Raw genomic sequence first — 12,984 nt, 5'->3', positions numbered from 1 at the left:
GGTTTATTTAATCTGATTTTCCATGCTATTAACTCCTCAGTAAAGGCATCTCACCCTAACAGTGTACCTTGAAGAGACGCTTTTCAGAAAGGCATAATCTGAAAACCAGGTTTTTCTATTAGAACAGTGACAGTGATGGAGGAGGGAGGCAGTTTTGTACTTTGGTTTGAGACCAGTAGAGCTTACAGTTCCTAGGAGGTCATTGTTCAACATAATGGACCTTTAAAGAAATTCATAGAATTCTCCTGTATTTACTCATATGGTATTTATTTAGGTAGTGTCCTTGGATATTTATTTAGGAAACTTCCTTTGATATTTATTTAGGTGTTTTCCTTTGCTCTTTATTTTAAAAATGTATGGGCAATATTTTGTCTAGTGGTGCAGAATTGCATGTAAGTCACAAGGAAAATGTTAAAAATGGCAACGGACAAAAATCTGAACAACCTTTTCCCCTGCTGTGCTAGTCAAGGTTATGTACTTGGATAAAACAGAAATAAATACTGAAGATCCACTATGAAATGAGGTCTAAGACCTAAAAGTGCTTGCAGTAAAATCTAAATTCAGTACAATCTAAATTAAGTTTACAAAAACTTCTCTTACTCCAGATCTCACAGTGAAATATCTTGTGCATCCTAGCTGAATTTCTCTTGGGAACTTAATCAAGAAACAAACTCACCAGAAAAACCATCAGTTCAAACTGAAAAGGTACCTTCTGTGCAGAAGCTAATGCTGATTCAATTTTAAGATAAACTGCCTGTTACATTAAAATAGCTGAGGGAAATTTGGAGGAAAGAAAATACAGGATTTCAGCCAGAAAAAACAGTTGGCCACAGCATCAGGTGCATGATGGTTCAGAGCTCTTGGCCTGGTGTAGGAAGGGCAGAGGCACTGCCCCAGTGTCTAACAAAGGTGGAGCTTTGAAGATGTGCCTTTGGAGGGTGATTAGGACTGAGAATACTCCTAACCTCATCAGGAGACTCTTCCACTCTAGGTCATGGCAAAAAAAATTGGGGTTTTCTCATTTTACATGCAATAGATGCTGTTTGTGTTCCTTAATGGACATCGTAAGTATACAGCTCCTACAGAGGATTGCTCTCTCAAAGAGAATTTTCTATTTAATATAAAATACTACAGTTCTAATGGAACACTTGGAAAACCTTTTTTCTTAGTGCAATTCACTGTCTTTATCCTGATGCAGGGAGAAAGAAGAGCTGTTTAGTCTGAAGATCCTATTTAAGCTGGGACAGTTGGGAAAAGAAAGGTATACAAACATTTATACTTATCTATTGATAAATTACTGACCTTGAAAGTTATTTTCTTTTCAGAAGTCACAGCAGCATTGTAACAGCTTTAATCTGAATAGTGTTTTGCTACAAAGTGAAAAATTTAAGGGAAATCATGTTTGCAAAAATGGAAAACATTATTTAGCAAAAGAATTTTCATTACTGAACCTTCCAAATGAAGGCCAGAATTGTTAACTCACTGCTGGATTTTTATTCCTCTTTAACAAATGCATGTTGTCTGAGCTATGATAATTTTTTTGTGTAATGGATGATATTGAGGTATCATTCTTTTATTTTTGTTTGGTTATTATTTCAGGGAGCAGACTTTACATATTTCTACTTTTTCTCTTTTAAAATTATTCAGCTGTCCAGTCAAGAAACTTAGAGGGATTTTGCAACTGCTCCAAATGATTCATGGCAAATATTTGTGGTGGGAGCATAGCAATGAAAATAATACATTTTGTATTGTGTTCCAGAAGGGAGTGGGAGGGCAATGCCTGAAGGAAACTTTCCCTGAGGGGCAAAGTGCAATGATAAATAGAATTACTGTCTCAGAAAGGATATATGGAAAATTACAGGCAGCCCACAGAGAAAGATGTATCCCATAGAAAGTTAGATCTTAAAGGTGAGGGACTATCAGACTCAAGCAATAATTGTCAAGAGAAAAAACACAATTATATTTTAGGAGGGAAATTAAAAGTGATGAAATGATATTTTAGTCCTAAGATAAAGTGGTGAGTCCATGTTTGGACAATAAGGGTGAGATTGGAGCTGATCAAGATATTGTGCCTGAACTGAAGGAATACATTAACTCAGTTTCCAGCAAGGGTGATAACATGGAGCACGAGGATGGAGGCAGGATAACTGCTGAAATGAAAATAAACATATCTGGAAAAAACGGAAATTAATTGTCACAATAAGGATGAAGGGGAGATAGACAATTTCCATTCCAGAATAGTGAAACTGAAATGAAACTGCTCTTTGGAAAAAAAAAAAAATCAAACTGGATATAGCATTAGATAACAGGTAGGTAACAAATATATTAAGGTAGGAAGTTGTTGTCTGGTTTATTGAAACCTCTAATAGTATAACAAATATTCCAAGAATGAAAGCTTAAAGACTGAGGTAAAGGATGAAAAGAGAATTACTGGAAGCATGGATTGTAGATTGGACAGAAAATTAAAAAGTATGAATCTCATGCCAAAATACTTGACCTGCATTTTTCAGCTGAGATTGACTCTACCGTCTAATATCATCAACATATAAATCTGTAGACAGGAATTCATTACCTAAATAACACATTATTTCATGTATACCTTCTCCCTCCATGTCTTTTAAACCATCTTAGGCTAAAAAAGAAATAGGGCCTTAATATAGCTACATTTATGACTTGTTCTTATGGCTGGCAACTGCAGAACATTACTTTGTTCTATGTTTTACCACTGTAACTCTCTAATTATTAAAATTATTTTAATTTTTCCAGGCCATACTCATATATTTTTCTTTAACACAGAAGGAGTTGTAGTTCTCAGAGCTGTGCTTGTGTAGAACTATCTGCAAGGATTAATTGCTGCATTAATTATATATATATTTGATCCCCATGTCAGTTTAATAATATCAAAAATAAAAATAGTTTTCTGGGATTTATAGAACAACTGTAGAACAAAACATGCAAAAGCTATTTTACTTTCTTTTTTTAAAAAATAATTGTTCCTCTCCAAAGGAAACAATTAATACATTTGTAATACAGAGTCAAGAGCAAGTCAGGCTTTTCAAACTGAACACTGCTGGCTGCTCTGTTTATTGTAGTAAGAATTTTCTAATTTTTTCCCATTATTTTATGATTAAATCCCACATTTTTTTTAGGAAGCTTTACCTTCCTTCAGAAAGAGGAAACTGAGGGAATGTATTTTCTTGAATATATCTCTTCTATTTCATACTTGATCTTAAAAACACTGATTTTCCTTCAGTTTTGTATTACAGCATTTCTGCTTAAACAGACTTGCAGATTTTCTTTCTCTCAGAAATTAAGATTTTGCTAGTTAAATCATTTAATAAAACTAGTAAAAACTTACTAGTTAACTAATCAAAAGGGCTTTTAGCTGTCTGATAGCACACAATTCTCTGTTTAGAGATTTCATGGCACCCAAGTGATCTGATGTGATGGTAGCTTGGCACACACTGGGCACACACGGTATTAAACACGTGGAGAGCGCTGTGTCTGCAGCACATTAATGCTCCACACGGGCTCTGGCGTGGCCCTCATTCCAGAGCTGTTCATTTAACCATTCTATTTGCTTTGAGCTGCTGCTTGTTTGTCTGAGAGGCTTAAGCATGAGCCACAGCAGTGAAACATTTCCAGTTGACCTTAAACCGCATCGCTCTTTGCGCTCGGCTTTTCTAAATACGTGGTGTTTTATTTCTAACTGTGCTCAGTGGCAACACTGTTCAAAGAGAACCCATCTCTGCAAGCCACAACGCTTCTGCAAATATTCTGCTGCCCAGTGCAAAGTTCTGGTGGTTCTGGGGCCACCAGCACAGTGGCAATTAGTGGTCCCACGGTATTGCCTCAGAACCGTCAGTTTGCTATAAGGTGGGCTCACAAGAGCCCAGAACTGAGATATCGCACTGCTAAATATTTAATTCTGATGAATAGTTTATGCCTGCTGCAGAGCAATGTTTGTCAAGCAGACTCACTGCAGAGCAGAGCTGCTGGACATTTCCAGTGTATTCCTGGCATTTGTATTCATTTCAGCTCTCTCCACAATTTTTATTACATTGTCACCTGCTGTTTTTCAAATGACAATTTATTGGTAAGAAATTCATGTCCTGCTAAGCACCATCTCTCTTTCTCTCTCTTCTTCCTCCTCTACTCTTGTACAACTTCTCATTTTTTTTTATTGCAGCTTTTGATGTAATTTATAAGTTCCATGTACATGTTGGGAAGAGCCAAACTGAAGTGGCTACAAAGCAGCAGCTGTAGCTTCAGCTGTTTCTTTCCTTTTTTTTAATCTAGTGAAGTTTAACTCAAAAAATTGACAAATTAAATTAAATCTCCGTTAATGAGTTCTGTATAATCACTTTCTAGTTCAGAGAGGTGCATAAATATTGAGGCACGTATTTTAAATTACTACCATGCATTACTTTGTAATTAATACTCTGCAGCTATTTAAATTTGAAACATCAGGTTCATGATTGTTTGACAGAAGAGTGTTACTTCAAGGGGAAGATCAATACATAAACAAGGTTACCCAAACCCAGTATCTCAGCCTGCTGGTGAAACCAAAGTGGCAGCTGGTAGCTGTGTTGATCAGCAGCGTTCACAAACCGTGACTGCAGAATGTGTGTGAAAAGGATGGAGAAACCATCCACAGGGCAGATGGCCAAACAATTGAAGCAGGTTTTGTTTATTCTTCCCCTCTGAAAGAAACCCAGATGAACACTGAATTGATATCTGCACAACAGAGAGGGGAATGTAGGACACAGGAGTTTAGCTTTTGTTTTGTTCCATGTGTGTACTGAAGGACAGCTGACCAGCTACATGAGGTGCTCACAGGATCTCTGAGTAAAGTCATGTTTTCGCTCAGTCATTGATACAGGATTACTATATCCAGTCTCTGAACAGCAAGAGGGTATCAGGGAAACTTCCAAGTAAAGTACAGCCAACTTATAGTCAAATTGCAGGTGGTATTATCCATTTAGGAGAATTCTAGAGAAATTTTTATTTTGTGATTTCCTAATTCCACTTCCAACCCAAGTGTTGGTCTTGTGCTGCTATGTCAGGGTCAGTGCAATTCCACAATAAGTAGACTCATACGGAAGGTTGCCACAGTCCTTGTGCCAACCTAGTTTTATTGGAAACTGTATCTAAGTAACTCAAATATCAATGTCATTTGACTGCAAACAGTGAAAGTAGGAAAAATTATTAAATGACTACGTGTACACACATATAGTATTGCTATTCCTCCTGACTAAGATACCATGAAAATTGAACAAATCATGAAACTGCAGTTTCCTGTTCAACCAGCATGAAAATGTGTCAAGTGACTTTGTGCCATGAGCTATCAGCCCTTGCAGAGTCTGTGATACCTGCCTGGTCTGTGATGCCTCCAGTTTTCCAAACAATGTTCTGAACAGATAAACATTCATACTGTAAAGAAAAAAATGGCCAAAGTGTTCCTGTGGGATTTCTCTCATTGCTGCATTTATTCCAGTTGAATACTGAAAAGGCACTACACTGAGGGGAGGGAATGGGCTGTAGATTCCAAGGATCCAACACATATTCCTCCTTGCCACAGACAGAATGAGACCATGTACAGGCTGAAGCTTTCGGGTTGTGACTCTACAGAATTAAATCCATTCCATTTTCTAATACTTAGACACAGCTCTCTAAGCTACATTCAGTCTGTAACACAGGATTCTGAAGAGACTGAGTAAATGTGAACTGAAGTAGGAAAATTTGAGTTTGGTTTATTACACTATATTAATGGAAACCAGCTCATTTCAGAATTTGCATATCATTAGACCAGTGTCTTCCTCTGGGCAATAGCCTGATTTTGCCCTGGATAAATAGCACAGGTTTATTCATCTTCCAAGCATCACAGGTTAGATGAAACTCTGGTCATATGCAAAATTTTAAATCATTACCCAAACATCTTCAATTTAAAAAGCCTAAGTTAACTTTAAATTTAAGTAATACACTCTTCTTGTAAGAGTAAGAATTTGAAAAAGGAAATAACATGATACAGTCCAAAAATGTACTGTGCATCCCAAGAGGAAGTGCACAAAAATTAAAATTTTGGATAAAGCCAATGTGATTGTTTAGGTGCCTGTGTTCCATCTCTCTGCAGCTGTGCGGGTTAGATGGCAATTTCTATCTTCTGATTCAGCTGCTGATTCCTACGGCTTGAAATGTGAATTTAGCTACAGTTTTTCTCATGTGGATCAGCATGAATCACCAGCATGAGTAAATTAATACTTACGGCAGAAGTACTCCAATTATCTACTGTGTGAGCTAAATATTTAATAATATCATCTGCCAGTGAAGGAATGCTGTTTTCTCATTGTGAATAAGCCAAGAAAAATTAATATATAGGATGTTCATTTACTGAGTAAATTCACAGATAGAACTTTATTTCACTATATTTTATAATTTTATTTATATTTTATTATTTTATCTGAGCACAAAGGAAAACCAATTGCTTCTTAAGAAAGTAAAATTAAACTGGTAAACCTAGAGACAATACATTGCAGATACCAGGTATATTGATTTGCTGGGAAAATTGTCAATAGGCTTATTCCTTTCTCTGTACCAAAATTATAAGTAGCATCTTAATGTCCTTTGAAAGAAACAGAGAGACCAGGAAAGTGATAATTCTTTTCTTAGTTAAAGTAGATAAGAATTTTCTTAGATTATAACCAGTGAGATTTAATTATATGATTCATCTGTCCTATGCTTACACCAATTACAGTGAAAATGTCATGTGTTGAGCACCACTGAAAATCAGTCAAAGCATTAATCCTTAGACCTTGGGAATGTTTTGTTTCAGAAGTATTTTTTGTGCTCTACATGTAAAAATTCTTAGAACCATAAGGTGGGGATGGTTCTATGAAAGGCTATATCCTAAATGTGACAGAACAAAATTTAAAATTATTTTATTTGACTTAATTAGTCAGTACTAAGATGTTATAGAATTTTTGTAACCTTGTCGTGGAGAGATAGAATGTGCCTTTTAATACATGAAAAATTGCTCTGACCTGGTTTGGTAATAAATAGTATAGTTTTACTGTTTTGTTGGTATAGCTCAGCTATAAAAGCTTTCAAAAAATTATTAACAAGCTATTAAAAAAATGCCTGTGTTCCAGGTTTGGAACATATCACATAGAGTGGATATCTGATCACATCCACCCAGTGTTTGCTACTTCCCCAGTACTCCAATGGCCAGGGGCAGTAAGGCCACAGAGAGAGGGAATCCTGGTGACCTTCCAGGGAACAAATATTTCTGTTTTGTTTCTTGTGCTGGGGTTTCACCCCCAGTGTCCCTTGGCTGTTATGGAGCCCTTGATAGGCAGCTGCAGCTCAAGGTCAGCCTGAGATCCAAACTCTGCACAAAAATGCCAAAAAAAGCAGAGTCTTCCCTTGGTATGGCACTGAGTTCCCAGTGAAAAACAAGACTGATGATTTTCTAGAAAGGTTGAATGTCTGAACAAACTGCATAGACAGTGTTTTTAAGGAATATCTCTTCCACAGTGCAAAGTACATATCTGGATTCTTTTACTCAGAAGAATTATTAGCTTGTTCCTGGAGTGTAGCTATTTGTTTGGAATGTGACTGCACACACATTAAATATGACACCTGCCAGGTTCGGGTCCCTGCTGGATTTTCACAGCCCTCAGAGACTTGGAGTTATGGCATAGACACTGAAGTGAGAGCTATGTATTATTTCATCGTGAGGCTCTTCTGATTCACTGTGATGACAGGAACATTAAATTAAATTCCCCTCTCACTTTCAGTTTCCTGAGCTGTTTGAGAAAGCTCATTATTGTTCAGAAAATTGGGGCTCAGCAGACAAGGAGTGACTACAACAGAGGAACATGCCAGCAGGTCATTCAGAAAGAAGCTTGTGATGGAGGATTTTATTATTATAAAGTACTTGTCTCAGAGATTTTTCTCAGCTCTGAAAGTTGCAGAAAAAGGGACTTATGTTTGAGTTCATTCAAGGTAAAAAAGGACAGTTTCATGCATTTTATTTGCAAGTAGTCTCATTTTCTAGCTTGAAATTTGGTCAATAATTCCATTATGGGGTTTTTTGTGCTCACTTTATACTTTTACTCATACCTTCTGTTTAAAGTGCTATGTGGAAAGAGTGCTATCTATATGGATGGAATATAAGTGTGGTATTATAATAATAATATACAATATATAATATGTAATATACAATGTATAAGATATAAGATATAACATATAACAGATATGATATAAAAGATATAAGATATAATATGTATAATAATATATAATATATATTTATATATTATATAAGTGTGGTTAATATTAAACTGATGAATACATGTATTTTTCAAGTGATTAGTTTCATACTATCTGACACATTTACACACAGAATTTCCAAGAAACAAGTTGTACTGATGTCACAAACTGTAGTTGTTTGTGGGCATCAAAAATTCCCAGAACACAAAAGATCTGTAAACTTAAGCTCTATACCAAAACCATTTTATCACCATTATATGAATATGACTTGTGGAAGAGCTGCTAACACACACCTGGAAATAAAATTTGCTCTTTAAAACTGAAGAAAAAAAATATTGCTAAAGGATTTTGAAAGCTGAAGCGCAGCAATACAAATCCAACTTATTTAGTGAGGGAAGTGAGAAAAAAAATAGATCAATGGAAACAGAAAGATGGGAATTCTCATTTATTTCATGCAGAAAGCTTGTAGAATCATTCTCAAAAGCATTGTGGGCATAATCCTGTCTATCTTTTGTGATCACAAAATGTAGGAACTTCAGTGAGAGATTTGCTGGCTCAGAGCACAGGGCTGAATCTGCAATCATTAAAGTTGACTTTAAAAGGCAGATATTTTAATCTTTGTACATCAGTGGTTCAAGTTATTTTCAGAACCAAGGCAAAATGTGTCATTTTCCCAAATAACTTAAACTTATGGGAGGAAAAAAAGGATTGTCTCACAGGGCATTTTGGGACTGGGAGGGTCATACCTGCAGGGATTGTGGAATTTCCTATTGGTATGTATATTTTGTTTTCATTTAAATACATTTAAAACAACATATTTTTCTATGTACAACTGTGGTTTTCTGCTTGGCCACTGAGAGGAGAATAACAGGCTGGAATTAAGCAGGTTTTCTATCCTAAGCTATCTTTTTTTAATCATAAATTGCCTTTTTGTATCATAGCAGTTTTATATATGCTTCAAATTGTTTTCTGTGCATGGATGTTTGCACATGTTTTGTAGGTCAAAAAATTCAAATTATCTGTATTGTTTTATTTTGTCTAAGTTTGAATTCATGGAAAACTCTAATATTTTATATTGTTCTGTGTTCTTAGGATAGACTAGGATGTGCTTTCCCTAACCCATTGGAAAAAGTTCCTCTAGAAAAGTGAGAGCTGGCCACATCTCAAGCTTTGCCCTTCAGACAGGCAGTGTGAACGCAGCCTTTTGCAACCTCTTGAAAAGGCTGTTTTCACAATCACAGGAAAGAATAAAACCAGTAGATTGGAATATTTTTGTTGTATTTTACTTGTCCAACTTACATTTTAATCAAAAGAAATTCTCCCGTGTGAATTTGATGGATTTTTTTGTTTCCTTTCAGGCTGTTTTTCTCTTGTTAACCATGTGTAAATAGTGTTCTCTGACTCTTGACTTAAAAGGTGTTAAATTCCTTATTTAACCTGTGGTGCTATTTTCAGAGAACTGGAACAAATGCTGTGCCAGCTTATGTTCTTGTTTGAACTCATTTAAAAGTATCCCAGGCTGATGGATTTTCAGAAATAATAGAAGTCTGTTAGGAAAGCAGTTGCTGCTTTGGTACATGGGTGAATTGGTTGTGTTTTTATTCTAGCTACCAACCTTCCTAATTTTACAGAAACATGGAATGACTTGGCTTGGAAAGGACCTTCAAGGCCATCCAGTTCCAACCCCCTGCCATGGGCAGAGACACCTTCTGCTATCCCAGGTTGTTCCAAGTCTTCTCCAACCTGGCCTGGAACACTGCCAGGGATCCAGGGGCAGCCACAACTTCTCTGGGCAACCAGTTTCCTGAATGTTTCCCAGAAGTCTGATCTACTTCTGTTCTTGATGAGATTCTTGGCATGTTTTTTGTGTTCTGTCAGCAGTTCAGATTGATGCAATAACTCTCTGTAGCATAAGGGATTTGTATTTTTTGGGGTTTTTCAGCTCCAAAGGCAAAGTAGCAACAAGTCTCCTCTGAAATGGCACAGACTGCAGTATAACTAGGCAAACTCATAGAGCAAACCTCTGGCTGCCTTAAAATAAATACAGCTGCAAAATGGAGAACTGCATGGTGGTGATGATGAGCTGGGTGAGTGCAGCATTTCAGTACCTGTGTGTTGCAGATGAACCTGATGAATTAAGGCTTTTCTCAGACTTGCAGTTTTTAGCTCTGTACAACTTTTTCCAATAGCCCAAGACAATGCAGATAGCTTGCACAAACTAATCCTTATAAATACTGCTCTAAAATACTTCTCTGTGCCCCCCAAAATAGGGCAGTTATTTAACTGGCACATACACATCTCCACCAGAATGTGGCTCTGAGATTAGTTGAGCTGGTTAAAGCCTGATGTTATTAACACCAAGTTTGTGGTGTCCCTGTAGATGGGCCGTTCACTTAAGGGTTGGACTTGATGATCATTGGGTGTCCTTCCAACCCAGAACATTCTGTGGTTCTCTTCTGTACCAGCTGTGCTGTTTTTCTGGGTCTGAGCTTGAACAGCAATGCCTGAAATCCCTACCAGTGCCAGGAAAAACCACGGCACAGAGCGTTCCATTTGCAGTGCTAGAATTTAATTTTCACGGTCTCTCAGAAACATTGTTCAGTCTCACTGTACACCACATCTGGCTCTTTGAGCAGCAGGCTGTAAATGGTTCACTGTGGATTCTCATCCTCTGGTGTGAAAGCTGGGCTTTCATGTTTTTGATTATGTTATTTCTGTGTCCTTCACTGAAGTTGAGTGATTGATAAAACCAACTTTATAAAATCTTGTGGTTTTCTCTAGAGCCACATCCCTTAATTTTTCTGCCTGACCTCTTTGTAGGTTGTTGTCTGGAACATATAATAGTAGTCAATGTTTTTTTCCATAGTTTTTACAAGGGGCTACTTCATCCAGCTTCATGCAGCTTCCCATTTTTTTCTGTTTACAGAAAATCAATTTTTATCCTTGCTCAGCTTTAAATTAGTCCTAATCCTAACTTGCAAGAGCAACTGCTTATAGGCAAACTCAGGTTTCTGTATTTATTCACCATATTCTGCCTGCATCTTTGCTGGCTCTACAGAGACCTGTGGAGTGCTGGTAAACACTGTATTTTCTATCCTAAATCTGTTTTGACATCAAGCCCCTTGTCAGAGCTGAGTTCTGGGGACTGACAAAGGAATATTGAAGATGTCTCTTCAACCTTTTCTTATATTTTGATTGCATCTCTTTACCTTAAAGACTGAAGCAATGTTAGAGTCCAAACAAAAGTATCTCTCCTTGGTGTCTGACTTTCTTTTGCAGTCTGGGAAGTTTTGTGCTGTGTTTGTACTTAGTCTGTTTTTAGTGCATGTAATGCAGTCATGATTCAGGGGTAAATAACATTATTTAAAATCAGAGACCTCAGAAAATAAAAATAAAGTGAAAATATAAAAATAAAAATACAAATAATGTGAAATATAATTACTGAGCACCTAATGAGTTGTGTAATTGAGTATAAACTGTACCAAACCAACCAAATGAATTGCTATCTCTTTACCTGTGGAGCACATTCTGCAGGTGCTTGCAAAACATCCCAAGTATTAGCACCTAAAATAAGAGAAACCAGAAAGACTCCAAATAGAGTGGAGGTATCAACCCACAAGTAAAATGCATAATTTAATGTAGTACAAATATATACCAGTAATTATCCTGATAATAATATTTTAATAATTTTTAATAAAATTATTTGGTTTTGTCCTCATGATTATTTTTAATTAACTGTCTGGTGCTTGGCCTGTGATCTCTGCTGATGGTAGTTTGTTTCTATTTTTAATTTTTCTGCTTATAGTAACTGGGTCTGGGCGTGTGTGAAGAGTTATTACAGGAGAATTGCTTTCTTGGCACAAATAAATCACAAGTTGACAGGGATGGCTCTCTTGCTTCTCCACAGAACACGATGTTGATGTTGATGAAAAAGAAAAGATTCCTGAATTTTAAGTTTTTAGAAACTTTTGTAACTTATTTTAAGAGGTCAGCACTAACTTCTAGAGTTTGAAGTAGTCTGTGGAGACCATGGAGATGTAGATTCCTTATCACTTTCCTACAGATTACTGCCTCACTCTAACCTTTGTAGTTCATTGCTCTCAAGAAGTAGATGTGGATTTAAGAATGAATGTACATACCTTAATGAATCATTCAGCTGTGTTTTAAAATTTGTTTCAGTTTTTTGTTTTCAAAAACATCTGTGTGATCTGAAACAAGGACATGTGGAGAAAAAAGTCAGTACATGGAAGACTTTTATCACAAAGTTTTCAAAGTCCACTTGGCTGAATTAGGACAGAACTCCCCCTTGGGAGAAACTGAGAGTTATTTCACAAGGTCCATGCTGACTGCAGCTCTGCTCCTTTATGAGCCAGTCCTCGTCAATCATATTTATTGTTAGCAATCCAAGCTGTGTGTGTAGTAAATTAACCTCTTTTCAATCCTCTTTGGCTAATCTTTTATGACACTATCTCAATGTATAAACTGGGTATTAAGTAATATATATTCTAATTCTCAGGCTGAATCCTTACAAGATGCTGATGTCTTAAATCATACTTCTAACACCATGCTGGAAAATATGTGATTTTTAAAAAGTAACAGAAATGGTTCCAATTTCTCTTTCCATATCACAGGAAGAGACAGTGATCATCTCTCTTTGGAGAGCAATTTCTGATTGCATTGGCTCCTGAGCACACCAGATGTCCTTTTGGATACCCA

At 36.6% G+C, this 12,984-nt stretch overlaps 1 protein-coding gene across 3 annotated transcripts in view; it reads left to right on the top strand.

Moving 5' to 3' along the window:
• TFPI (tissue factor pathway inhibitor) overlaps positions 1–12,984 on the top strand; it is a 217,676-nt gene that overhangs the window by 113,407 nt on the left and 91,285 nt on the right. Inside the window, exon 1 of one of the 3 annotated variants that reach the window (XM_086898379.1) lies at positions 1,204–1,261. The exons of the other annotated variants lie outside the window; for them this stretch is intronic. The gene's annotated coding sequence lies outside the window, so the exon portion shown is untranslated. Of the gene's footprint in view, positions 1–1,203; positions 1,262–12,984 lie in introns of those variants that run through there. 3 annotated transcript variants of the gene reach the window in all.

Source organism: Cyanistes caeruleus, chromosome 7 (assembly GCF_971803275.1).
Source record: "Cyanistes caeruleus chromosome 7, bCyaCae1.hap1.1, whole genome shotgun sequence".
Taxonomy (NCBI): domain Eukaryota; kingdom Metazoa; phylum Chordata; class Aves; order Passeriformes; family Paridae; genus Cyanistes; species Cyanistes caeruleus.
Note: the sequence above shows the minus strand (reverse complement) of the source record. Positions and strands in the feature narration are given on the sequence as shown.